This window comes from Leptodactylus fuscus, chromosome 2, assembly GCF_031893055.1.
Source record: "Leptodactylus fuscus isolate aLepFus1 chromosome 2, aLepFus1.hap2, whole genome shotgun sequence".
Lineage (NCBI taxonomy): Eukaryota > Metazoa > Chordata > Amphibia > Anura > Leptodactylidae > Leptodactylus > Leptodactylus fuscus.
In genome coordinates this window covers 94,413,432-94,440,970 of record NC_134266.1, presented here as the reverse complement: position 1 = coordinate 94,440,970, position 27,539 = coordinate 94,413,432, and positions in this window count along the sequence as shown.

Sequence of the window (27,539 nt, the reverse complement as noted above, 5' to 3'; positions counted from 1 at the left end):
ATTCTTTGAATTCCCAGTCAGACAATGGCACTGTATACCAGTAGTAAAAATTGTGGGTGCACGTAACCCCAATATATTCTTTGAATTACCAGTCAGAAACTGGCACTATATGGCAGTAGCAAGAAATGAGGGTATTTGTATTCCCAATATACTCTTTGAATTCCCAGTCAGACAATGGCACTGTATACCAGTAGTAAAAATTGTGGGTGCACGTAACCCCAATATATTCTTTGAATTACCAGTCAGAAACTGGCACTATATGGCAGTAGCAAGAAATGAGGGTATTTATAACCCCAATATATTCTTTGAATTCCCAGTCAGACAATGGCACTGTATACCAGTAGTAAAAATTGGGGGTGCACGTAACCCCAATATATTCTTTGAATTCCCAGTCAGAAACTGGCACTATATGGCAGTAGCAAGAAATGAGGGTATTTGTATTCCCAATATACTCTTTGAATTCCCAGTCAGACAATGGCACTGTATACCAGTAGTAAAAATTGTGGGTGCACGTAACCCCAATATATTCTTTGAATTACCAGTCAGAAACTGGCACTATATGGCAGTAGCAAGAAATGAGGGTATTTGTATTCCCAATATACTCTTTGAATTCCCAGTCAGACAATGGCACTGTATACCAGTAGTAAAAATTGTGGGTGCACGTAACCCCAATATATTCTTTGAATTACCAGTCAGAAACTGGCACTATATGGCAGTAGCAAGAAATGAGGGTATTTATAACCCCAATATATTCTTTGAATTCCCAGTCAGACAATGGCACTGTATACCAGTAGTAAAAATTGGGGGTGCACGTAACCCCAATATATTCTTTGAATTCCCAGTCAGAAACTGGCACTATATGGCAGTAGCAAGAAATGAGGGTATTTGTATTCCCAATATACTCTTTGAATTCCCAGTCAGACAATGGCACTGTATACCAGTAGTAAAAATTGTGGGTGCACGTAACCCCAATATATTCTTTGAATTACCAGTCAGAAACTGGCACTATATGGCAGTAGCAAGAAATGAGGGTATTTATAACCCCAATATATTCTTTGAATTCCCAGTCAGACAATGGCACTGTATACCAGTAGTAAAAATTGTGGGTGCACGTAACCCCAATATATTCTTTGAATTCCCAGTCAGAAACTGGCACTATATGGCAGTAGCAAGAAATGAGGGTATTTGTATTCCCAATATACTCTTTGAATTCCCAGTCAGACAATGGCACTGTATACCAGTAGTAAAAATTGTGGGTGCACGTAACCCCAATATATTCTTTGAATTCCCAGTCAGAAACTGGCACTATATGGCAGTAGCAAGAAATGAGGGTATTTGTATTCCCAATATACTCTTTGAATTCCCAGTCAGACAATGGCACTGTATACCAGTAGTAAAAATTGTGGGTGCACGTAACCCCAATATATTCTTTGAATTACCAGTCAGAAACTGGCACTATATGGCAGTAGCAAGAAATGAGGGTATTTATAACCCCAATATATTCTTTGAATTCCCAGTCAGACAATGGCACTGTATACCAGTAGTAAAAATTGTGGGTGCACGTAACCCCAATATATTCTTTGAATTCCCAGTCAGAAACTGGCACTATATGGCAGTAGCAAGAAATGAGGGTATTTGTATTCCCAATATACTCTTTGAATTCCCAGTCAGACAATGGCACTGTATACCAGTAGTAAAAATTGTGGGTGCACGTAACCCCAATATATTCTTTGAATTCCCAGTCAGAAACTGGCACTATATGGCAGTAGCAAGAAATGAGGGTATTTGTATTCCCAATATACTCTTTGAATTCCCAGTCAGACAATGGCACTGTATACCAGTAGTAAAAATTGTGGGTGCACGTAACCCCAATATATTCTTTGAATTACCAGTCAGACACTGGCACTATATGGCAGTAGCAAGAAATGAGGGTATTTGTATTCCCAATATATTCTTTGAATTCCCAGTCAGACAATGGCACTGTATACCAGTAGTAAAAATTGTGGGTGCACGTAACCCCAATATATTCTTTGAATTCCCAGTCAGAAACTGGCACTATATGGCAGTAGCAAGAAATGAGGGTATTTGTATTCCCAATATACTCTTTGAATTCCCAGTCAGACAATGGCACTGTATACCAGTAGTAAAAATTGTGGGTGCACGTAACCCCAATATATTCTTTGAATTACCAGTCAGAAACTGGCACTATATGGCAGTAGCAAGAAATGAGGGTATTTGTATTCCCAATATACTCTTTGAATTCCCAGTCAGACAATGGCACTGTATACCAGTAGTAAAAATTGTGGGTGCACGTAACCCCAATATATTCTTTGAATTACCAGTCAGAAACTGGCACTATATGGCAGTAGCAAGAAATGAGGGTATTTATAACCCCAATATATTCTTTGAATTCCCAGTCAGACAATGGCACTGTATACCAGTAGTAAAAATTGGGGGTGCACGTAACCCCAATATATTCTTTGAATTCCCAGTCAGAAACTGGCACTATATGGCAGTAGCAAGAAATGAGGGTATTTGTATTCCCAATATACTCTTTGAATTCCCAGTCAGACAATGGCACTGTATACCAGTAGTAAAAATTGTGGGTGCACGTAACCCCAATATATTCTTTGAATTCCCAGTCAGACACTGGCACTATATGGCAGTAGCAAGAAATGAGGGTATTTGTATTCCCAATATATTCTTTGAATTCCCAGTCAGACAATGGCACTGTATACCAGTAGTAAAAATTGTGGGTGCACGTAACCCCAATATATTCTTTGAATTACCAGTCAGAAACTGGCACTATATGGCAGTAGCAAGAAATGAGGGTATTTGTATTCCCAATATATTCTTTGAATTCCCAGTCAGACAATGGCACTGTATACCAGTAGTAAAAATTGTGGGTGTATATAGCCCCAATTCTATTGCTAGGGGACTTGCAGGGTATTTCTGGGGTGAAGGTGGGGGGGCACACCGTTGGAACGGGTATCGGGGTATATATCGGGTATACGGGAATACACTGACAGTGTATTCCATTCAGGATCCTGGGAAAGCTGGGTTGCGGCGATTGAGCCCGTCAGTGCCACGTTACACTGACAAGCTTCTCCCTGGAATTTAGCTCTTACAAGAGCTGTTGGTTGTCTTCTCCTTCCTATCCTAGCCTGTCCCTGCCTACCCAGAATCTAAGCCCTAGCTAGCTGGACGGAAACCTCCGTCCCCGGTGAATTGCAAGCTCAGAATGACGCGAAGCTGGGCGGCGCTGTTCTTTTAAATTAGAGGTCACATGTTTTCGGCAGCCAATGGGTTTTGCCTACTTTTTTCAACGTCACCGGTGTCGTAGTTCCTGTCCCACCTACCCTGCGCTGTTATTGGAGCAAAAAAGGCGCCAGGGAAGGTGGGAGGGGAATCGAGTAATGGCGCACTTTACCACGCGGTGTTCGATTCGATTCGAACATGCCGAACAGCCTAATATCCGATCGAACATGAGTTCGATAGAACACTGTTCGCTCATCTCTAATTATTACTCTTCCAACCCTTTTAGTGTAAGGTGAAATTCAGCTACTCTTTTACATAGGTGGAACAATATTATATTCATCCATTAACGCTTCCTGAAAATTACACATCTCGTTTTTTTATTTTTACATGAATTCAAGGCTGTTGTTAAATTGTTTTCTAAGGATTAGTTTTTATATCACTGTTATATTTACATATATGTTTAGTTTTTAAATTTTATTTCACTCCCATGAAAAATGTTACAAATTAATCTTGTTCATTTTTCTGAAGTGTGTTCACTGAATAGACACTTATCTACACAACTATACATTAACCTTTGAGTGGACTCTATAAGCTTCTATTCTAGTGTACAATAACCTGGTTACATCTCACCATCTTTAGATCATTTGTTGAAAAATTCTAAAAATGACAAGGCCTTTTTCCCTGGTTACCATTGAGATTGATTTAATATTACCCCAAAGGAACTGAAATGAGGCATAGCGGGCTTTGGCGAGGTTACACCTTACTTTCCCCCTTGGTGCCAGCTATATAAGAAGCTCAGAGTCACAACTTCTGCTAGAAGGGAGATCAGTTAGTGATCCTGAGGGGATTACCAGCAAAGCCAGCAAAATGACCTAATAGCCTGCAAAGAAATCACAGGACTGAGCAAAATCCGTGTCAAATAATGTGCCTTGGGATTGTCTGACAGCAGAAGCTGTGTTAAAACAGCAATGTTTGCTAGTCCGCCTGAGAGCTGCAGTTCCTTGAAAAATGAAAATGGATAATAGTTTAAGCTTGTGCCTGTGTCAGTGCTTTGGATTTCACATACAGAGAAAAACACGAAAAGAAATGCTGATTTTATTTGTGCTTTTGTTTTGTTCAATGTTATATTTTACATTCCGCTGTAGAAATCAATCTTTACTCCATTTATATGATTTTCATCATTTTTTCTTCATCTTCTTTGGTACATATAGAAATTCAACATTAATATAGAAAAAGGAATTTCTTTTGGGGCCACATCAGCCAGAACCATTGTAATATCAGGATCTTACTAGTGTAGCCAAACATGCAAAAGTTATGTAAATATAGTGTGGATTGTGTAGTGTACGGAAAAACATATTTTAGGCCCTACATTGCTCCCATAAATGTCCCACTGTGCAAGCCACGGTAGTCCTAATAAATAATAATATAACTGGATTGCCAATAAGATGGATGCAGGATGTTATAGTGTGTGATCATGTGTGCAGGCAGGCATGACCCATGTGTCCACCTGGGAAGTATTATCTTAAAAAGTCAATGAATCAGACATCGATTATTTCACTTTTCACCAGTTATAAATGTATCAGAATGCTAAGAACCAGTAGCAACATTGCAGGAAGTCATGTAGAGAAAGTAGTTGCTTGTTTCCCCTTTTCTTTGCTTGGAGTTTGGCAAGTCTCTGTGGCCTATGTGAGAGCTGAAAATTGGGTCTGACACCCTCTTACCAAATGATGAACTCTACCTCAGAAACAATATAACTGCTATACTGAACTTGCACTTGTATCCTTTACTTTGCTCTTTATGTTGCCATGTTTACCATATTTTACTATACCATGCCAATGTATGCTATAAACAGTTGAAGTAATACATTTACATATAAATGTTTAACCACTTCATTCATTCATTCATTCATTCAGTCTCAGGGTCCTTTCACATCACGTTTTTCACATCAGTTTAACTGATCAGTTAAACGGATCCGTTATTTTAATAAAAAAATGGATGCAAAGTGATGTCAATTCAGGCATCAAAGAGACTGATCCGTTAACGGATGTGCATCTATTTGCTTCAGTTTGCATCAGTTTTTTGCTAAAAAAAAAAACGGATCCATTTTTTATGTTTACCTTGTGAAACACTAATTAAAGTTTGTTGATAGAAAGAGGAGCTGTCCCCACTACAGGTCACAGCACAAATAACAAAAAGAAAACGTGCTGTGACTTGTGCTTGGGGGGCAGCTCCTCTGCCACCCCCCACATGTGCTTCACATAGTACCATTAGGGGTAGCACATGTGGGGGAGGAGCAGCCACATGTGCTGCCCCTAATGGCTGCTACCCCTTCCCTCACACCTGGCATGGCACTAGATATTCTGCAATTGTGATCCCCTTAGAGCAGTCTTTCTCAAAGTGGGCGATAACGCCCCCTTGTGGGCGCTGGAGGCCTATAGGGGGGCAGTAAAGGGCACAGAGAAGATTGGGGGGCATTGAAGCGGTTTAGGGTGGCGATGGCTAATTTAAAGGGTTGGTATCATAACAATGATTCTATCTATACTGCTTGTTAATGTGGATGTAAGTTTTTCCAAAATACACTGCTTCAGCAAAACTGCTTTGTTTGTCCACTATTTTACTTTATTCACTTCATTATGGACACTAGCACCTGGCCCCCTGCTCATTGCTGAGGGAGCCACATGACGTAACTCCCTGCTGTGTGGGGGGAGAGAGGGGGGGGGGGCTGAGTGTACGGAGCCAGCCTGTGTCTGCACCTCACATACACATCACATACACATCACCTAGCTCCCTGCTGTGAGATAGAGGGGGGGGGGGGGAATAAGTACTGCTTTCTTATATAAAGCAGTCTAAATCCTACTGGGCTAAAGGACCTGGTCTCTCTGTTCACTAGGATAAAGCTTTATTATATAGAGCAGAGGAGCCAGGTCCTTTAGGAAACTCCGTACAAGGTAAATCCAAGTCTACAGGACCTTTTGATGACATCACAGGCCCTTCAGTCATCCCATAGGATCACGCTATGTGGTGGGCGGAGCTACACACTAATTTGAGGGCGGGGCTAATTGACGCGAGCAAACAGGAAGAAAGAAGATTTTTAGGCAGCTTAGAAGGCAGATCAAGCTTCATGAGGCTACCGCTTTAAAATTGTTTTTTTGCTTTTAACACAAACTTTACCGCTCCTTTACGCTTAACGCGCTTTTCCTCGTGTAACGCCATCTAGGGGACTAGACAGTAACTATTTCCTGTCCAAAAGTTGTCAAACTGTACCATAGATGGCGGTAAGCTCCAATGCGAAGCGAGAAGTTTCTAGTCCATTCTCGAAAGTACTAGGCCCGCCCTCTGCCTCATATAAAAGCGCACGCGCCATCATGTCACAGCCAGTCATGTCATTCAACGATATTACGAAAACAAGTGAATTTAGCGACTAGGTAATAGAACTGATAACGAACGAGGAAATAAAAATAAAATTCAAAAATGGATACCAAGAATTTTGGCTACAAAAGCCAATCCCGCAATTGTACACTGGATTGTGGTCCATCATTCAACGATTTTTGATAGCATTCCCATCATCGTATTTGTGTGAACGTGGATTTAGTGCTGTGGCAACGTTGCTAACTAAAAAGAGAAATCTGTTGCAGATTACCGAACGCGGTGACTTACGGCTGTTTTTAAGTAAATTCGAGCCTGATATTAACAAACTTGTTAAAAATCATCAAATTCATCCTTCACATTAGATTAGTTTTAAAATTAAAATTGAAATGTTTGTTTTAATAACATGAATAAAAGTTTTCCTAATATTACAAAATGGTGTTTTACATTACCCTCATCAGAAAGTCTTATTTTTACATGACACACATAATTTAATTATTAACATAATGACTGCGATTGTGATTCTTAAGATGTAGTAAAGTAAAAAAAAATTGGGGGAGGCGCTAGAAAATAATTAATTCTCGAAGTGGGCGGTAGACAAAATAAGTTTGAGAACCTCTGCCTTAGAGTAATGTCTGCAACGCACACACACTTGTGCTTCACAACAACATCAGGGGTAGCATATGTGGAGGGAGGCAGCCATTAGGGATTTATTGTCTCCCCAACATGTGCTGCCCCCTAAAGCCTGCTACCCCCTGCCATGTGTAATCCCATTACAGAAAGGGCTGCTGCTGCCCCTTCCCCATTTCTCACCACTTTTTAGGCCCCTGAATGCCTACAGAATCATGTCCATGCTTCTCTTCTCTGGCACTTCACTGCTAGCTTGTCCCAGCGTCTGAATGAGGTGGGGGAGGGGTGGGACGTGTGAAGTGAAGTGAAGAAAGCATGGGTATGATACTGCAGACAATTATACTATCAGAGGTGGAGGAAGGAGGGCAGCACAATGATATTATCACTCTTGCTGGGAACAGGGAAGGGAGGAAGGGATTGGACTTACTTTACACTGAACTGCAGCTTCTTCTTCCCACGAGACCCTGCGGTTTCTGCCTGCAGATAAGGGGCGGGGTTATGGTAATGAGGGAGGAGCTCCTAGTCAGTGAATGAAGTGAGAGGCTCTAATGGACTGTAGTAAACGGATGCACAGTGCTGGCATCCGCTCATATAGGAAACCTAGGGGAAGGGACACTGAACCGTCACGGATCCGTTATGTTTAAAGGACCGAAAAGCGGAGTAGTACATGCTTTTCTGTTCATTAGAAATAACGGAGAGGGACATTTTCAAGCCACAACGGAGTATTTTTTTTTTCATTGGAGTCAATGGGTCCGCTGACTGACATGTTTTTATAAGGTAAACAACTGTAAAAACATTTCAGGGCTCGTTCACATCTGCGTTGTGGTGTCCGTACTGCAGGTTTCCGTTTCCTGCCTAAAACAGAGGCAGGAGACGGAAACCTGCAGGAGTCTCTCTCACCCATTCATTTGAATGGGTGAGAGAGATGTCCGGCCGTGAGCGGCGGTGAGCGTTTTGCGCTCTCCGCCGCGAAACCGGGTTTTATAATCCGGACACAGAGTCGGACAAGCACAGAACGGAAAGAAGAACGCAGGTGTGAACCTAGCGTCAGTCAGGCGGACCTACAAAATGTGATGTGAAAGCACCCTAACTGGCGTTTTCTTGGGAAAATTAGAATTAAAGGGATTTCCCCATCTCCTTGTTTCAGCAGTTTGCTGTCTCCTTTTCTTCCTTTCTGTATTTCTCTTCCCTCGCCGCTTCCCCTCCTTGCTGAATGGAACACACAATACTGATGCAGATCCGGTAATATTCACATGCTTGTAGAGAACAGACTCAGTGTTATCTGTGATTTTACATAGAGAGGTAACAGACCGGTCTTTATCAGAAAACTGCAATTAGCTGAAGCCCATGCTTACTTCCGAAATTGTGGCAACATAGCTTAAAGGGGTTATCCATCCAGTAGGACATCAATTTTAGATTGGCGGGGTCTGACAGCTGGGCTCCCCCAAGACCAGCTGCTTTCTCTTGATGGCACAAGCTGCAGTGCTTACTCACTTTAACAATAGCCATATTAAATAGTGCAATTGGGCCATTCAAATCTATGTATATTTCCATTTAAATATCCAAGTCTAGTTTTCCAGGACACATCATAAATATCTGATTGATGGGGGACTGATAGTCGGCCTCCACGCAGATCACTTTTTCGGGGCTGCTTTCAATGCCCACAGCATAGGGCTGAGCTTCAGCACAAGTTCCCAGCTACTATACCAAATTGTCCCTTCTCCTTCGTGCTTTCTTTTTTATATAATAAGGGCATTAGAATAGGCCCTGAACAGCTGAGCCATGCATGGGCCATGTGTCTGCCCCGATGAATTAGATATTTATGGCCTATTCGAAGGATTAACCATAAAAATAAATTCTTAGGCAACTCCTTTAACGTTAAACTTTTGATTGTAAGTATAAGGAGTTTACCAAAAGTCCTTATTGGAGATCTAGGCTTTGTATGTGCACATAGTTTGAGTCTGATCTGCCAGGGCTGGCATTTACTTTCACTATCGGGCGTAGTTCTTGTATTGGCAGAGCATTACTGCACATGCAAGACCTATGCCAAGAGCATTCATGAGCAATCCAATCTTCCCTACTCTGTGCCGGTGTCTTTTTCTGCCATAACAGTTTATATACTGATATTTATTCATATTTTTTTTTTCATTCCTTTTTTATGGTTATACTGTATATTCATACTTGTCTATTTATGTAATGTTATAAATGATGTTTGTTTTACTGTAGTTTGTTTTTGACTGTGTTATACCCTTTGACCCCACATATGGGTGGGAAAAATGGTATTTACAGCTGTACTTGTCCAGTCCATTTGCCATTCACCATGATCTGATGAAGGGGTTTTTGATGTTTTTACTCCAAAACATGTTATCTTGAGACGTTTAATAAGGCAGCCTATACATCAAATCAAATGGACTGCCACTCTTGCTGACTGTGGAGAGCCCATATTTTGGTATTTTTTTAAGCATTTGGTCTCATACTTCACCAACTAAAATGGAGTTTAAAGGATAAATTATTAGAGAAAAGGCAAGCAGAATTGTTTATGAAGTTGATTTTTCACTGAAAGCTTTATTGTGAGTTCTCCTTGATCCCAGTAAGATTAGGTAACATTTGACACATCAATGTAAAGTCAAATCAGTATTACTGGTGCCAGGCATTTTTGTTCTATATCTAATATTATTCTATTTTTATGACTATTTTTTTTTATCTTTTCTATTACAGATTGAAGAAGTACACTGAGCATATTATTACTATTCTTTCCTGTAGGACATTGCAATTTCATTAAATAAATATTGTGATAATGCTGCTTTGTGATATTGTGTCACTGTTATGACTATATTTTTTTGAAATGTGGGATGTGTACGCATAGAACTATCCAACTTGGCATAATAAACCTTAACCCTTTCTCTGTCAACCACGTATCTATATGTCCTCCCAGGATGGCACTTCTGTAGCTGAGGATGTATCTAATATGTCCTTACTACTAATGCTAATATCTCTGGATTGCTTGGGGCTATGAAGATGATTTTGGATTCATTTAAAGATGAGAATCTCATCTTTAAAATGATTCCAAGATCTTCATAATAGCCCTTAAAGATCTGGAACTATTCACTGTTGAATACGTTATTTGGCATTTAGATCCCATTGCAGATCTCAATTCTTGACAGCGTTTTTAACACCAACTCGCTCTGAATCTGAAAGTGCTATCATAAAGATTCTCATCTTTAAAAAGAATCCAAAAACATCATGGCAGCCCTAACCAATCCTGAGATATAGAACTATAAATTGTCCCCCCTCCTACCTCAGGTAGCATCTTAAGAGGTTCGATAGGAAGACGGATGGGGAGGAGGAGCCCTGAAGACTGCACAGAGATGATAGATCATCATCAAGTGTGCCTAACCTGTATGTGACCTCATGGAGGGTAGTATGAACTTTTGTCCATGTTATCCCCTCTACTATCAGAGAGCATACTATCATTCTGCTCTCAGACTGTTATATACAGTATATTAGATAATGTAAAACCCCTCTGAGCCTAATCATAGTGGTATTCTTAAGTAATACCCTCTGAACATAACCAGGAAGTTTATTGGCACTGTGATTCAGATGTTTACCATTATCCAGGTTGCAGTGGCAAAAGAGTCACACCAATAACTTAGACAAAACATGCACAAAGTCATCAATAAAGTTTACATTTGACCCTGTCCATACCTGAAAAATACAATGTCCTCCTCTCTAGTGATATCCATTACATGCTAAAATAATAGTAATAGCGATTATCACTAGAGATAGAACCAATTTGGAGCGCATAGCTCCTATGTCCCGGGCGGTGCGCTCCTCTTTAAGAACTTGATGTGACATGCCTTGGAATAGTTTCAACAGGCTTTTATTCATATACAGATAATGCGTTTCAGGGTATGATTGCTGGCATGCAACCCTTCATCAGATCTACCGTGCCTGACATGACAATGCTTAGTGTGGAATGGAAAAGAGCTGTGTCACTCTCTCTCTTATCAAACTCTTCTCTTATCTCTATCACCAGTTTTTGGGAAAGTGCATTTTGTTTGCAGAAACACACTTTAGTGGCAAGTTTGAATTTTTGTGCAATTTTTGCTTGAAATCTCTGCTGCAAAGTTGCATAAAGGTGGTTGTATATGAAATATTAAGTTGTGTTTGTATATACGGTATGCTGTGCAATCTCAAAAAAGTTAGATTTTGGTGTCGCAGTTTGCTATGCACAATATAGATTTTTAACTTATTAGTGAATAATAGCAAGATCTTGTCTTCTGTATCAGTGTTTTTGAGAGTCCGAGCTCTTGTTGTAGTTGATGTCTGCAGTACATACAGTATATATACACATTGTCTACATTTTGATCTGCTACTTTAAATGTATTTTGTGTGTGAATGTTTTAGGTGCAAATATGTGTTTTAGTGCATTTTTTCTAAAAATTATTTGTGTTTGTCACATGAAGGTGGATGTGGATGTTGTCTACTTTCCAAAAATATATAGTACTTAGGGGTTCTCTTACTTTCTACAGTGTGTAATCCCTACATTTTATAGGATGATACTTTTTTAATATTTCCAGCTTCAAAGCAAATTTTTGCTCATTCCAGTTCTGGTGATTTTCTGAGGACACGTGCATGCGGGTCTAGGCCATAGTGATATGAATGAACTCTGCAAATGTTAAACTCTTATTTTTAGGAGGTTTGGTGCTTGGTTTCCACTTTTAGCAACTAATATACATTTATTTGCATTAAAAAAAATCACTTGAAATCAAACTTGCATGAAGGTGCCTGTTCGCATACAATAACAAGTGTCATTCTGACAATGTTTCAGGTGTCTACTTTAAGAAAATATATAGGTATGGGGGGGTTGGATGATTTTTTAATGTAGCAATTTAGGTTTGATTTATCCATCTCAAAACTGTGAAAATTGCTCTGGCTACCGGAGGTGCAAAATTTCTGGAGACCCCTGGCATTGAAAGGGTTAATAGTATTACGTATGTCTTCTACAGATAAATTCTAAGAAGGGTAGCCATGTGGTCTAGGAATTGTGTTGGGTGCTGTGCACACACATGGAACATTATTGCGCTTTCTGGTGGCCATTTATTGAGGTGCTACCATTGGATTGTACTTAGATTTCTCGATTTGTATAGATTTTATTTTTTTGCACTTTATTTTGAAGTGCACAGCAATGTTTGGGATTTGTACATCTTTACGGCACTCAGCAATGTATGAATAAATATTATATTTTATGGTGTGAGATCCTGTTGAACTGATGGATGTGAATATAAACCCACAAGTTTTCATTAGGAGCGCCATGTGAAGAGAGGTGGTGTTAACCGGCTCTAATGTGGAATACTGCTACACCTTGATATACGGTAAGAGGTCACGTGGTCCTGTGTAGATACATGCTGTGGGCCTAGTTGCAGTCCATGATCACATCCTTAGCGATAGTGAGCAGTTGTTATGCTTTCTGTGACTGGATTGGTTGACGGCATTATGTTGTGTTTTTTCTGAACATGAGTAGTTCATTTAACATACAAAGTAATGGGTAACATTCAAAACAAGTGTTTCTATTTCTGTTGTGGTCTCTCTTTTTAATATATTGAAGTGGGTGAATAAGTATCTACATTAATATATACAAAGCTTTTTTGTTGTTGGGCTACTTGGTTACACAATATTGATATTCTTAATATAAGTGAGTATGACAGTTAAATACAAATGACTCAAACAATGTATTGTAGATTTAAAATGTATTTTTATGTTTATTACTCTTATATGAAATATAATCAAACTTAATATTGTCAAATAGTTCACATTCATTAATATAGACTAAAGCAGTAATAAAAATGCAAAAACTTGCAACTCTTTCAAACATTGTATAGTAAAGTATACATTAATTTGCATTAAAAAATACAAGCAGAGCTTTTCTCTAAGCGTTTTCTACCCTTTTAGGGCAAACCAGTGGATCACATTACACTCTATGGGGTCCAAGGGTTTCTGAAGGTAACCGCTTTTTTAAAGGGATTCTATCACTAAATAAACTAAACTAAACTAAATACACATAGGAATAGCCTTAAGAAAAGCCATTCTCTCACTTTTATTATTCTGATCTGCGCTGCTGTTCCTGAAAACCCGAATGCATGTGTGAACCTAGCATATAGCGTGATAAGCTACTGTACATTCAGACATATAGACCCATATGTATGCATACACATATTCTCGTCTTAATTTACATTTCATGACAGTACCTAATGAAAAGAACACTACTGCCCTGGCGTATTCCCATCAACCCCTAGACGTCATTAATCTGACAACTTACATGGTATCCGCCTCAAAATCCTGACCAAAAAGACGGCTCCCATTGAATTCAAGAAGCCAGATGCTCATTCTTCAGGCAGAGTGGCCTCGCGATTCTCCCTGAAGACACTCCTTCCTCCCGACTAGGCCCATTCATTGGGCTTAATCCGGAGCGGAGTGCGCAACTGGATGCTGGTGCAGTGCACTGGCTTTCAGTCGTGGCTACCCGGTTTATGGTCCGGAACCTGAGGCAGCCTCCGCCTCAGGTTCTGGACCAAAAATCCCTGTGTGAACTTACCCTTATAGTCTGGGAGTTCCTTTTTAATAAGGAAAGCTTTTAGTTCCTTTATCATCACTGTGATCAGCAAAATTTTACTCTATGATGATTATAGTGAAGTGGAAATAACTTGTGGATCACATTATGTTAAGCACAAGCTACTCCTTCTGCCAGTACCTACCTTCACCTTCTTCTTTGAGCTCTGCAATTTTACAGTCCTCTCTCCATATCTATATCTTAATCTTAAAGGGGTTGGCCACTTTCAGACAAATGTACAATAAAAAGATATACAATTTTCCAATATACTTTCTGTATTAATTCCTCACGGTTTTCTAGATCTTGGCTCGCTGTCATTCATTCTGTTACTTCTAGTGGATAAAAGTCTGACCATGGTCATGTGATTTACGGTCCATGGTCATGTGATGAGCACACAGGTGCACAGCTGATTACCAGGCAGATGTCTGATTATTGTGCTATGACTATAACGAGCGACACCTGTGTACTCATCACATGACCATGGGCCGTAAATCACATGACCATGGACCGTAAATCACATGACCATGGACCGTAAATCACATGACCATGGTCAGAGTTTTATTCTCTAGAAGTAACAGAATGAATGACAGCAAGCAGAGATCTAGAAAACTGTGAGGAATTGATACAGAAAGTATATTGGAAAATTATATATCTTTTTATTGTACATTTGTTTGTCAATATTGGCCTGAAAGTGGCCAACCCCTTTAATCTATAATTAATATAAAGCCATATGATATCTATTTTTTTTGTTAAAAACTATATAAATGTGTAGCCCCTGTAATCAGAAGAAATAGAAACGCATATTTTAATTTTTATAATAAGAAGCAAAATGTATATTTTTTTCATATTTTGTAACATTTTTGTATTTTTAACAAAAATATTTAATTTATTTTACAAATAAGGCTACTGATTTCTATTCTTATGTGTCATGAAAATAGTTAAGCTATGCATATTGCTGTGTAAAGCAGTGCATACATAAAGTGCTACTTTTGGCCTAGGCTTTGAGGCATCAATGCCCCTTGGTCCTGAAAGGGTTAGAGGTTATTTTCCCTTGACACAGGCAAAAAGATAACAGCATTTCCTACAATCATTTCCTGGAAATTGAAGATTAAAACTGATGGAGTTTGCAGGTCTGATAAGGGATTGTGATTGTGATAAGCAGACCGATAATTTTTCTCTTCGTTTGTATCTGGTTAATAAACCTGTCAGCTGGAGCCACGCCAGCCAATAAAGCCATTTCACAAGAGTTATCAGGAAAAGACACATTTTCATCTTGTCTTGACAGTCCATAGAGCAGCAGAAGCATCAGCAGCATCAGCTTTAGGTACTACAGTTTTTCTGACACCTACTAGCTGCCATATGTTTTTAGTGCACCATCAGGAAGACTGGTCAATTTATGAAACTTTCCCTATTAAATTATTATTGATTGTATTACATTATTTCAAGGGTTGGGGCGTGGTTTGCCGGCGAGGAGAGAGGATGCGTCTGCTGGAGCTCCCGGCATCAGCGGCCTTCTCCTTTCGGCATCGGAGTTTCGCTTGCCAGTTTCAGGTCGGCGACACCCGGCGGTGCATACCTGGACCCTGGCGGATCGTTCTGGGCCGTTTTTTTTCTTGTTCCCCCCGGACCTGTGGACCTTGGAAGTTTTGCGGCCTACTCACCAGCCTGTCCTGCCGCGCCATCTTCACTTCCGGCTCCCTCCTGTGGATCGCGGCGGCGGGCCTCCGTCCTCCTGCTCCGACCTGTTGCTGCGGCTGGTGTGTAGAGGTGAGCGGTGTCCTTCCTGGCTCCTGCATGCTGCCTCCAGTGCCCTGCAGCTGCTTTCTACCTGTGTGGAACCTGTTGTACGGCCTGTACATTCCTATATTGGGACTGGCGGTGACGGCGGCCATTTTGTGACGCACGTGTGTTCTTCAGCTTCTGGGGGGGTTGAGAGAGAGTGCTGAGCCCCTACACTACCATCAGGGGGGCTCCTCTCTTTCCCCCTGGACTTTACTGGACACTGCCTCATGCTCCCCTGCTTGCTTATTATTACCTGGAGATTTTAAGTGAGTGCTGAGCCCCTACACCACCATCAGGGGGGGCTCCTCACTTTCTACCTGGACTGGACTTTGCATATTACTTGGCCTACTCCCTGCCTTTTCTGGTTGAGCCCTTTGTGAGTGCTGAGCCCCTACTCCACCACCAGGGGGGGCTCCTCACACTGGGCTCCCATGGAACTGTAATTGCCTGTGTGTCCTCACTGCCGGCCACCTACTTCACCATGTTTGATTAAATCGCTAACAGTGTCACCTCTAGCGGCTCAAAGCTGATTGTTAGGCTTCTTGTTATACGGCCCCCACGGCCCTGCTGGAATTTACTGTTATCTGACCTCCTGCACTGCTCCGCAATCCTCGTTCCTGCCGCATAGGACTGCCCTCCTGCTCCATCCGCTTCCGTTGCGTCCCTGACCTCTCCTGTTGTTTTTATGATGCCTCGGAAGAAGCCATCCTCCTCCAAAACTCCTAGGAAGCTTTCTGACTTTTTCTCGCCCAACATGTCGCACTCTTTGCCTTCCTCGCCCTCAGGTTCCCGCTCCCCGGCGAAGTCGCCTCCACGGTCTGAATTGGTGGACTCTTTGCCTGAAGAGGGCTCTCTCCCAGCTGAACGCCCTCCCCTGCTGGTTGATGGTGGTAAGAGAAGTTTCGTTGTGTCTCCTCAGGGTTCTCCATCTGGCAAGGAGCCATTGTGTAAACGGGTCGCTGATGTCCTTCCTGCCTCTGATGCTTCCTCTGTCTTTGCTCACTCGGACATCTCTGACTTCCCAGCTTCCTCAGACCCTGTAACGTGTGATACATTGAAAGGGATGCTTGTTCTTCTACAGGCGGGGATTAACAAGACTGTCTCCTCTGCAGTGGGCAAATTGCGACAGGATATCGATGCTTTGGGAGAGCGGACTGACCATCTTGAAAATAAAATGGAGGAATTCTCGTCTGCTCATAATGACTTGGTTGACGCTCACAACACCCTGGAAGCGGAGGTCAGATGGCTCAAAATTAAAGCTGCTGACGCTGAGGACCGGTCTAGACGCAATAATATTAAGATCCGTGGTGTCCCCGAAGAGGTGGCATCTGAGGACTTGGTGGCCTACGTCCAGCGTCTCTTTAAGAAAATTCTCCCACAACTTACTGAACTGGAGCTCACCCTGGATCGGACCCATCGTATTCCAAAAGCGAACTCTGCTCCTGTGGATGTCCCTAGAGATGTGTTAACGAGGGTCCATTTCTATCAAGTTAAGGACTCAATTCTTGCGGAAGCCAGGAAATGTGGCACCTTACCAGCTCCGTTTGCATCCATTTCCCTGTTCCCCGATTTATCCGCAGCTACTATGCAGGCCAGACGTGAACTGGCTCCCATCACCAAGATCCTCAGAGAACGGGGCGTGTGGTATCGTTGGGGCTTTCCTACCAAACTGCTGATTCCCCGCAATGGGGTTTTCCATTCCGTCCCTGATGTGGAGGCGGGCATGTCCCTCCTCCGTAAATGGAAGCTTTCCCCTGCTGACTCTCACTCCTCTGTTCCTGAATCCTCAGTGCGGCCTTCCCATCTCACCAAGGAATGGACTGTGGTGGGCGTTCGTAAGTGAATCCGTTACCCGCTTCGGCGGTCTGACTCGCCTTGCCTAATGTAATGACTTTATTGTTTGATTTAGGTGACCTGTGTGCCTTTCTAATACTCACTCTCGCTGAGTGTTGCTGACCTGTTTTTCTCCCCCCCCCAGCTGATTACTTTTGGTTATTCGGTGTTTTTTGACACTATGCTATTTTGTTTGCATTCTATGTTTTTGTTTCATACCTGAAATGTCGTATGGTTATTATGCCTGCTCACACATACTTTATGCATCCTTGTTTTTTTTTTGTACAGCCACCTGGGTCTTTTGCCATTTCTCTTTAGTTTGTTTTTATGGTACTCCGTATATCTTCACTTAATGTTAGGGGTCTGAACAGCCCCTGTAAACGGAGCTCTGTCTGGAGGGAGGCCCGTCGCCTTCGTTGCGATGTGCTCTTTCTCCAGGAGACTCATTTTTGTGCTGGTAAAAATCCTAAGTTCTCTAACCCCTCTTTCCCTCATGTATATCAGGCTTCTTGCAATGCTAAGCGTAAGGGTGTTCTTATTGCTGTGCGGGACTCGGTAGCCTTCTCCCTTGAATCCACTTTAGTTGATCCCGGGGGTCGGTTTCTGGGGCTTAATTGTCTTATTAACAATGTTAAGTATACTTTGGTAACTGTTTATCTCCCGAATCGTTCCCAGGCGCAATATTGGAAATCTGTGCTTTCCAAGATCCGAGCTTTTGCTACTGGTATGTTGGTCATTGGTGGGGATTTTAATTGCTTAGTAGATAATTCTCTAGACTCTTCCAACCCCAAGAGACGTTCCCCTATAATGTCTTCGTCTTTGATTGACCAGGGTCTTTATGACGTCTGGCGTTGTCAACATGGCGGGGAACGAGATTATAGTTATTTCTCCTCTTCGTCCTCCTCTTATTCCCGTATCGACTTTATTCTCACTAATAAAATTGGGCTGATGCAGGCAGAATCTACTGATATTGGGCTGATCACCTGGACTGATCATGCTCCGGTGTCCCTCTCTCTACATGAGAAATTCTCCACTGCTATGCCTACCCAGTGGCGCCTGAATGAGTATATCCTAGATCATCCCTCCTATGGTGAACACCTCCGTGAGACCCTGAGGGAATATTTTTCCCTGAACTCTCCCTCCGTGTCAGATCCCCATGTGCTCTGGAATGCCCATAAGGCTTATATGCGAGGGATGCTTATTCAGGCGTGCGCGAGGGCAAAAAAGGAACGATCTAAAGACATAGATGCTACGCTTCGCTCCCTATCTTCTCTCTCCGCAATTAATAAGCTTAACCCCACCCCCACTGTCTCTGCGGAGATTAGGCAATGTCAACTCCGATTGCAGGGCCTTCTGGCTTGCCAACAGGATTTAGCTTTTAAACGTTTTCAATGTCAGGCCTATGTGCATAATAGTAGGGCTAGTGCCTTTTTAGCCAAAAAAGTCAAACAGTCGCACCCCAAAACCCGTATTGCTCACCTTGTAGATGACTCGGGTACTAAAGTAATTGACCCCCGCCTTATTGCAGAGCAGTTTCGCTTATATTATAAGTCACTATACAATCTTAAAGATGATCCCCAGACATACCAACCGTCTAAGGAAGAAATTGATAGATTCTTAGATTCTGTGGCCCTGCCCTGCCTTTCCCCTGCGCAGTCTACCTCCCTAGCCTCGCCTATCACCTTGTTTGAGGTTACGGAAGCTATAGCCTCATTGAAACCGCTAAAATCCCCTGGCCCTGACGGTTTCTCAGGGATTTATTACAAGAAACACGCAGATATTTTATCCCCTCATCTTTTAGCTGTGTTCAGGAAGGCGGCGGAGGAGCAATGCTTCCTGGAAGAAATGTTGTCAGCCACTATAGTGACCATCCCTAAACCCGGCAAATCTCCCACTGTCCCAGCTAATTTTAGACCTATTTCCCTTCTGAACACAGATATTAAATTGTACGCTAAAATCCTTGCTGAGCGGTTGCTCCTCCTTCTCCCCCAGTTAGTTAGTCCTGACCAGGTCGGTTTTGTATTCGGTAGGCAGGCTCCAGACGGTACACGGAGGTTCATAGACCTTGTCCAGAAAGCCGAAAGAGATGGTATGCCTTCCTTGCTTCTGGCCTTGGATGCTGAGAAGGCTTTTGATAGGGTCCATTGGGATTACTTAGATAGCCTTTTGGATAAGTTTGGCATGGGGTCGGTCTTTAAATCTGCTATTCTAGCTCTGTACTCCCACCCGTCGGCTCGTGTGCTCTCATCAGGTTTTTTGTCTGAGCCCTTTCGGATCTCGAATGGTACCCGCCAGGGTTGTCCTCTTTCCCCTATTATCTTTGCGCTGGTGATGGAACCCCTGGCGGAGTCCATTCCGTCGGCGGAAAATATTGCGGGTATTACTGTGGGTCGCCAGCAGCATAAGATTGGCCTATATGCTGATGATGTTATACTGGCCCTGACTTCCCCTGGTTCCTCCTTGAATGCTGCTACGGAGGTTCTACAGAGATTTGGTAGAGTTTCTTATTATAAGGTAAATTCCTCCAAATCACAGATATTGCCTGTTATCATCTCTCCCTCGTTGAGACGGGAACTCAGTTCTCAATTCCCTTACCAATGGAATGACTCCCGTATAGCTTACCTTGGCATCTCCCTGACGGCCCCTAGTTCGGATCTGTTCTCTGCTAATTATATCCCCCTTCTGACAAAAATCACTTCTCTCCTCGCCTCCTTCTCACGACCAATGTTGTCTTGGGCTAGCAGAATCGCCATTGTCAGAATGATGGTGTTACCTGTAATTTTGTATATGTTCCGTACAGTTGCCATCCCCCTCCCTGACTCATATTTTACTAAGCTTCAGTCTCTCCTTTCCAACTACATTTGGGAGGGTAAGAGATCCAGGGTCCGACTTAAGGTGATGACACGCCCTTGGTCCCATGGGGGTGCGGGTGTCCCTGATGTTAGAAAATATTATATGGCGTCTATCTTAGACCAACTTAGGGTTGGGTGGGATGAGACCTCTAAGTGGCGTTGGGCCGAAATTGAGGAATGCCTTTTAGATGCCCCGCTTATGAGCATTTTACGCCCTAAGGATTTGAGCCTGCCCATCGCTTCCTCTCCCTTGCTGAGTATTAGGGCCTCGGTTTCTGCTTGGCGATATTTTCTGTCATATACCTCCAGGGAAGACCTGGTCCCTTTGTCGAAGCTACCCATATTGTATTTGACCTCTTTTCTCCCCCAGCTGCGACTTCGTGGATGGGTCTCTAGGGGTCTCTATAAAGTGGCCCATCTATATTCTGATGACGGGCTTAAGTCGTTCTCCATGTTGCAGGAAGAGTTCCAGCTCCCTAAAACAGACTTCTTTAAATATCTGCAGTTGCGTCATTTCTTTCAATCCTATGAGCCCTCTAGATTGACCTTTCCCAGGCTAGCCTTAAAACTGTGGAATAGGTCCACGCCTGTTAGAGGTGGGTTATCTGTGTTTTACGGCTTTTTCTCTGTCCCCCCGGACCTCTTCACCTGCTCTGTTGGGAAGCGGATCTTGCCAGATACATCCCTCTGTCGGACTGGTATACGGCAGCTGGATTTGTTAAGGGAGTATCTAAGGGGGCGGCACATTGGGAAACGGCTTTGAAAATTATGTTGAGGTGGTATAGGACCCCGACCCAAATGGCGCACATTGATTCTTCGTGCTCCAGACTCTGCTGGAGGGGGTGCGGCCAAGTAGGTTCCTTCTTGCATTTATGGTGGGACTGCCCACCGGTTCGTGCCTTCTGGATAGCGGTATTTTATTTCATGTCCACCCTAGCCGGTTTTGATATCAGTCCTTCTCCTGGTCTCGCCCTTTGTTTCTTAGATATTGGTACTTTTCCCTCGGAGATGCAGGTCGTTCTGGGTCAGATCGTGCTCGCAGCTCGGGCCATGATCGCTCGTCAGTGGAAGTCTGCCCTTTGTTTGACCTTAACTGAATTATTTCACCATGTGAACTTGGCATGCACCTTGGAACGTCTGTTGTCCAACAAAAACCATACTTACGCCAAGTTTCGATCCCAGTGGTCTCTTTGGATCTCGTATGTAGAGTCTAATAAGGGTGTTTTTTCTCCTCGGCCCCAGGTTGCCCCCATGGGGACCCCTTGATCACTATCCGTCTACTGTGTTGTTATCCCAGGTGGCTTTATTTTATTTTATTTTATTCTTTTGGATGTAATTTGTGTCTCCTCAGTATTGTATTCAGGTATGTGGTTATGTTGTTTATGTTACTGTTTGATTTTCTTGTTCTTTTCTGTCCCTATTCCGTCTCCCCTATTCTTTCTTTTTCCTTTTCCCTTTCTGTTCCTCCCTGGTTGTGTTCCCCTTCTCATTCTTTTCCTGTCTTCTCGTAGAATTGGTGTCTTTGTAGCGTTTTTATGTCTGGCCCTTTGGTCTTTGCTCGTTTGGTCATGTTTGTGTCATCCATATATTTGGGTTGCAGCCCGACGTTCCAACTTGTAATCCCTGTCCTACTGATTGGACCTATGCCAATTCTTCTTCTGTTTGTAACAGTTTCTTTTTTATTATATTGTAAAAGGTCTTCTTCTTTTCAATAAAAATCATATTTAAAAACATTATTTCAAGGGTTCCATTTTTATGTTGATGGCCAAAGTGGACATTTGTATAAATTGGTAAGGGTCATAATGAAACTTCTTTACGAAAATTTCTCTTTCTGGAAATGATGTGCTCAGTAATTTAACTTGTTCCATGCTGTAAACATAAAAGGCACTTTCCAACACAAATCTGACTCTATCTCACCATTATTAGAAAATACAAATGGGCAAACCGAACAATCGCAAACTGGGTTTGACCCAAAAATTACAAATTACTTGGTTTTTATTGACACTGTATAAATGCTGATTCATCTTGGGTGAGCTATAAGGTCCACTGCCATACGTTTGAGCAATAATTACAGTAGAGATGTGAGTGACAATAAACTGTGGTAGGTAGGCACCTTACAGTGTTGATGTCATACACACTATATAATGTGCTGTAAGCTCCTGTGTCACTGTGAATTTTCTTGCTTTTGATGGTACCTATTACAGATAACCAATTTGTTATGAATCAGGTTTGACCCAAATATTCTAAATTGCTCCATTTTTAACAAAAAAACAATAAATACTGATTCATCTTGAACAAACTAAAATGCCCCAGCACATGTATAGCGAAGAGACGTGTCTTTTCAGTGGGTGTGACGTTCTAGCACTACCTGATATCAGCTTACAGCCAATAGACAGTGGTAGTTCTGATGTCATATGCACTATATAAGGTGCTAGAAGAACCTTCTGGCTAACCTGATTTTCTTAATGTCTGTGGTTTAAAAATATATTTTAAAAAGTATTTCCTCTGGAAGAAGGCCCTCTCACTTCAAGAAAAGACACAGCCAGAATCAGGCATCCTTCATTCTCAGTTATTCTACATGCCAATTACACAACAAAAAAAGAAACATACTCATAGCCTTCAAAAACGTTGTAGCCTTCTCCCTGATATCCCAGAAGGCCGATCCACTGGGCAGACATAGTCATGTGCCTTATAAACAACATTCACTATATCATAGTTAATGCTTATGCAACTCATCACGATCCATTGCCTTTCTTAATAAGGTCCACAAACATATTAGTGAGATCTAACAGGGTGCTCTTGTACTTTCTGTCATGGATACCTCTGGAGACACCACTAATCCTACAAGATAACAACCCTGTGTCTATCCCTCAAAGAAAATCTATATGATATATGGCACGCACAATACACACATCTGAAAGAAATTATACACAGTTCTCTTCAGTTCATCATATATACATTGACATGTTTCAAGAGGATATGTCAGTATTCCTATGCACAAAATCTTCTACCATAGACTGATCAAGTGTTCAGATCATGTGGCCATTATACTTCAGGTGGAGGAAAAAATCCCAGCCTCAATCCACAAGGGTTTGGAGGAATAATACTTTCATTCAGAGCCACTCGGTATACAAACCTGTGAACATGCCCATAGAGATAAGAAAGTGATCATGGAAACTTTATTTAAGTTGACTGCTCTGGAATGTACCAACAAGACAAAATCCACTCCCAATTTTTTTTTACCAATTATTCCACACTAGACATCATCTACACCTCATTCTCCACCAATATTATGAAAAAGTGCTCAAGAGATCCAAAACCAAATATTATTCTCGGAGCAACAAGGCCAGCAAACTGCTAGACCAACAACTGAAAGCTAAAGAGGTGAAATCTAAAATTCCATATCTTAAACACCCTACCACCAACACTAAATTTACAACTTTCAAGACAATGATTGATATATTAATGGAATACATGTGGAGTCTAACTGCTCACTATAACCTTGATAAGTGTCAAGGGGTCTAGATTTCAAACTAAGGTCATTTGCTGTGAGTTCACTCTTCTGTTTCTTCAGAGACACTGCAAATACAGCATGGTGCCTGAAAACTATTTGTGCAAAATCTACCTTGCATATAGCTCTCTTCTGAGTCCTGTTATATGCCCATACACCAATTTACATCCACCACTCAGACATTGCCATAGTTAAGAGAAATACTTAACAAATTGTGAGTGCATTCCCCTTTGTAAATATTAAAAATAAGGGTTAGGCCAGGTTCACATCTGCGCCCCTTTCTCCGTTATGCAGGTTTCAGTTTCCTGCCTGAAACTGGACAGGAGATGGAAACCTGCATTCATATTTCAAACCCATTCATTTGAATGGGTTTGGAAAGTGCCCGGCCGTGAGCGCCAGTGAGCATTTTCTGCTCTCCACGGCAAAACTGTTTTTTTTAACTAGACACAAAGTTGGACATGCAGTGTCTCCGGTTAAAAAAAAAACGGTTTTGCTGCATAGAAAACAAAACGCCCCCTGTCGCTCACGGCCGGACACTGTCTGTCAGGTTTCCATCTTCTGTCTGCAGAAGACATAAACCCAACAGACTGAGATCGGGCGCAGATGTGAACGAGCCCTCAAAGCAACACTTTATTGAAAAAATATATCACGTTCAAAATTTACTGTTCAATTCTGTGAATCGCCTATAGGGTCCAAATTCTCACTATACCCCTTGATAAATTTCTTGATGGGTCTAGTTTACAAAATGAGGTTATATGTTAAGAGTTTTCACTGTTTTGACACATTGGGGGCTCTGCAATTGAGGCATGGCTTCTGAAAACTATTACAACAAAACAGATCGAGCCACTTTAGTTGTAACGTCTTTCAATGTGAAAGGTATGAATTCACCAAATAAGAGACACTGTATTCTCCGCTTAGCCAAAAAGCTTAAGACTGATGTTTTGCTATTACAAGAGACACATTACAAACAGGGCAGAATCCCTTCCTTCCCGAAAGGAGGATATACACAGTGGTTCTACTCTTCATATATGTCCTCCTCATCTAAAGGAGTTGCCATAGCTATAAAAAATTCTGACCCATTTAAGATGACACATCAACTTGCAGACCCGGAAGGGAGATACTTATTTGTAAAAGGTCATTTGGCTGCTAAATTGGTGACCTTTGCCACTTTATATGCCCCTAACCAGTATCAAGTTGCATGGATAGCCTTGGCCTTACATAATTTATCTTTGTTTGCGGAAGGAGAGGTGATCGTGGGTGGTGACCTAAATGTAACCCTCAACCCTCTCATGGACTCTTCCAAAGGTAAATCTGCTTTAGCGCAAAGGGGATTGCGGCGGATCGCTCAAGATTTAGAGTTGATTAGCTTACGAGACACATGGAGAACACTCAATACGACTGAGAAAGATTTCTCCTTCTTCTCGATACCCCATCAGTCGTACCAACGACTTGATTATATTTTTGCCTCTGCCTCCCTACTGCCGCAGATTTTGGAGTCCAAGATTGGAGTGATTAGCCTCTCGGACCATGCCCCGGTCACCACCACCTTTCTGATCTCCCATATTCCTAAACCCCAATGGCACTGGAAACTTAATGAATCTTTACTAGATGATCCTACAATTAGGAAAAATATTGACTGTGAACTTGCCACATACTTTTCCATCAATGACACCCTCGAAATCTCTCCTTCGCTTCTCTGGGAAGCTCACAAGCCATTTATATGTGGTATTTTTATCTCTAAAGCGACTGCTTTGAAAAAAGCGCGCCAGAAAGAAGTAGACTGTAATGGAATTGCTAATACAGCAATTCCCAGAACGGTTAAACCCTGGGAGGGGCACAAGAGACAGTGAGCCCTAAGCTGAAGCCCCCCGCTTTCCCTTCCTATTGCCAGGCCCTATCCTAGGTAATAGGCGACAACCACGAGGACAAACCCTCCCTGAATACGTGAAACACAAAACGCAGACAAGACGAACAACAACAAAGGGAGGTCAGTTAGCTAGGGTTCGGTAACAGGAGAGCGATGCAGTGCCAAATCGGAGTAAAGAGAATAGTCAATGAGAAAAGCCAAAGGTCAGGTATAATAGTATAAGCAACAGGTACAGTAAGAGCAGGTATGCGCACGGCAATAACAAGCACTGGTGTGAATGGGAACCAAGGCTAAATAGGGAGGAAGAACCCGCCCATGGAGTTCACAGGAAGGCAGGCTGTCAATCAAAGGGAAAGGCCAGATTAACCACTAAATGGACAGAGGCAACCTAGGCAGAAGACGGGTGTGGTGCAAATCCAATTAAGGACTAGAGCCGTGTTCACACAGTGCAACTAAAAACTTTACGCAGATTATCAAACTGCACGCGCCTCCTGCGCCGCAGCACACGAGCAGAGGGTGGCGCAGGGGCCCGAACAGGCAGAGATGTTACATAGACTCACTTTTATGCCAGATTTCAATTTTAGAGCGCCTACATAAATTGCAAGATTTGCAAAGTAATTTACTTGAGCTGAACGCTCTGAGAGAAAAATTGAAATTGCTCCTTACCTTCTCCGGTGCTAAATATCTATTGTACTCTAGAACTAGACTTATGCACACGGTAATAAAGGAGGGAAGCTGATGTCATCAATGCTTAAAAAAGAAAGAACCTCCTCCCACATTACGTCCATTTGCTCCTCAGAGGGCATGGATCTTACAGACACTAAACAGATCGCAAGAGCTTTCCAAGCTTACTATGCAGATCTTTATAACCTGAATTGTAAAGATACCCCCGCAGAAACAAGTGATAGACGAGTACTCACAGAAAGGTTTCTGTCATCCCTGAAACTGCCTGCATTATCAGATGATATGAAGGAATCCCTCCTCACCCCAGTTACTGTAGCTGAATTCACTTCGGTGCTAAAGACCTTTGCCAAAAATAAAAGTCCAGGTCCTGATGGCCTGCCACTATTCTACTATTTGACTACACTTATACCATTTTTGACTAGATTTTGTAATGCAGGGCCAACAAATGCAAATGCAGATCCAGGAAGCCCATATAACCCTGATTCACAAGGAAGGAAAGGATCCCATGTTGTGTAGTAGTTATAGGCCAATTTCGCTTTTGAATTTGGACCTGAAAATCTGGGCGAAAGTATTGGCGCTAAGGCTAAGCCCTTTACTCCCCTCTCTGCTTAATGAGGAACAGGTTGGCTTTGTGAAGGGACGGGAGGGGAAGGAGAACACCACTAAATTACTACACGCTACGTCCATAGCGCGAAAAAGGAATCTTCCTCTATTGTTTCTAGGTGTGGATGCTGAAAAAGCATTTGATAGAGTTAATTGGTCATACATGGAGGCCGCCTTAGGCGCGTTTGGTATCCCCGCCGCTTTCGTCAAAGCCATCCTGTCCCTGTATTACCGCCCACATGCGCGATTAAAAGTAAACGGTACTCTATCAGATCAGTTCCATATATCAAGTGGGACGCGACAGGGCTGCCCCTTGTCCCCCACCCTATTTGTGCTCGTGTTAGAGACCCTCCTTCAAAAGGTGAGGCAACACCCTGACATTGCAGGCTTCAGAGTAGGAGACGAATGTCTCAATTCTGTGGCATTCGCAGATGATATATTATTCCTAATAACCAACCCTGATAAAGGTCTTCCAGCACTATATGACCTCATCAGAGAATACGGTCAGCTTTAAAATTATAAGATTAATGTTAGGCAGTGTTA